Genomic DNA, 1,915 nt, shown 5'->3' with positions numbered 1-1,915 from the left:
GATAGATAGATAGATAGATAGATAGATAGATAGATAGATAGATAGATAGATAGATTGAATGGATGGTGATTTAAGAAAATGGATTCAATGGTGGTTGAATGGCCAAACCAAAAGATAAGTTGTTAATTGTTCAATATGGACTTTCCAGGAGGTCTGCGGTGTAATACCCCAGGTATCTGCTCCTATGTTGTTGAACATATTTTAGTGACTTGAAAACAGGAATAGATGATATATTCCTAAAATTTGCAGATGAAACAAAGCTGAGAGGCAACTCTAATACACTGAATAAGAGTCAAATGTAATGTAGAAGAGGGATTAGACCTGTTCTGTTCAATAATAGGAGGCAGAAGTAGGAACAAGGTCTGGAAGCAACAAAGAAGCATTTTAAAAATAAATCAAGACACATAATAAAACTGGAAAATTTGTAACAATTTTGAAGTCATCAATATGTGTTCTCCTGTAATCTTGTTAAACACTGATGTAAAAATTTAATCTGAGTTCCCAATAATCTATTCATTTCTACATTGAAGATGAAAACACGTATATGATATAATTTTAAAATAATGTGAATACATATATAATTAGAGGAAATGGAGTAGGGGAAATTAGATGTAAGAAAAATAGGGCATTCTGTGGAATACTCAAGTAAAAATGAAAATTAACAAAAGACACCTAAATAATAATTTTCAAATGCTGCCATCACATCCATAATAATAATGAGTAAAACAATCAAGTAATTACTTTAGAAAGAACAATTTTTTCCAGCTCTAAGTTCCTTGATCAATATTTGTGCATTATTTGCAGAATCTATCACTAGATTGTATCACATTTCCGAGAGAAGCATGGCAGCAACTTACATCATGAGAAATTTCTAAAATGAAGTGGCCCGGTTTTTCTTTCACTTAAGTTTGATTGCCTTCACTCAAATATTTTCAGAAGGACAGCCAAAAAGTAAGGTCTACATGTACCATCAAATATACTACCATAACTATTGTATATTTGCAAAGCTCTAGAATAGAAAAAGAAAATTAAGATGATATATTAGAGTCTTTGTGTGGTATTTTATCAAAGGCTGCCCTGAGAAAACATATTCAGTATTCAGGTTTTTCTCTTGTCCTTTTAAGATGCTATGACAATAAACCTTGGATAGGAGATTTGGAAGAGCAGGTGTGCTCTGTTATCACTCCTCAAAATAAAGAACAAAGGTATATCCATGATTTGCTTTTTGCATAGAATTGGTTTAAATCCCATAGTCTCTTGTTGCTTCCATGATGGTTCTATGTTAGTATGATTTGAGTATCCTTTTATTTGTATCATTTCCCAAACATATAATCCTGAAAAATTCAAAGGACAAATTGGACCAAAATAAGAAATATTTACATTAAGCCAAAAATATAATTTTCTCAGTTTGAAAATTGCACCACAATTGTTTACATGTCTTTTATAAAGTACTCTAGCATCAGAGTTGCTGAATTTTCTTTAATCTTAAGGATCTCCACTCTTTTCACAAGTTAGTCATGTATAATCACATTTTTCTCATTGTTTTTAAATGCATTTTAATGGATGAAAACACAGAGGCACTGGTATATGAATTTTCTGAGAGCATTGATGCTTAATATTACATTAGCATAGGTACATTAACATTTTCTAACTTAGCACCTAATCAGCCCTCTATCATCACTAATGGCCCAGTAGGTTATACCCTTTGTCATTATATATCAACCAGTAGAATCTCAACATCTTTCAGGAATTGGATTGGAGGTATTCTTGCCCCATTTCCAACAGTCTGCCTTTATCATCTATAGAAGCAATACCTAGTCTGCTCTCCTTGAAACTGTTTCATCTGCTATTTGCATTTATGAACTCAAACCCAAAAGCGTTCTAGTACCATCTGCGTAAGGTACATAGAAAAATA

The sequence above is a fragment of the Vombatus ursinus genome, unplaced genomic scaffold (assembly GCF_900497805.2).
Source record: "Vombatus ursinus unplaced genomic scaffold, bare-nosed wombat genome assembly UNPS02014791.1, whole genome shotgun sequence".
Lineage (NCBI taxonomy): Eukaryota > Metazoa > Chordata > Mammalia > Diprotodontia > Vombatidae > Vombatus > Vombatus ursinus.
The sequence above is the reverse complement of the archived record's forward strand: the minus strand, read 5'-3'. Positions refer to the sequence as shown.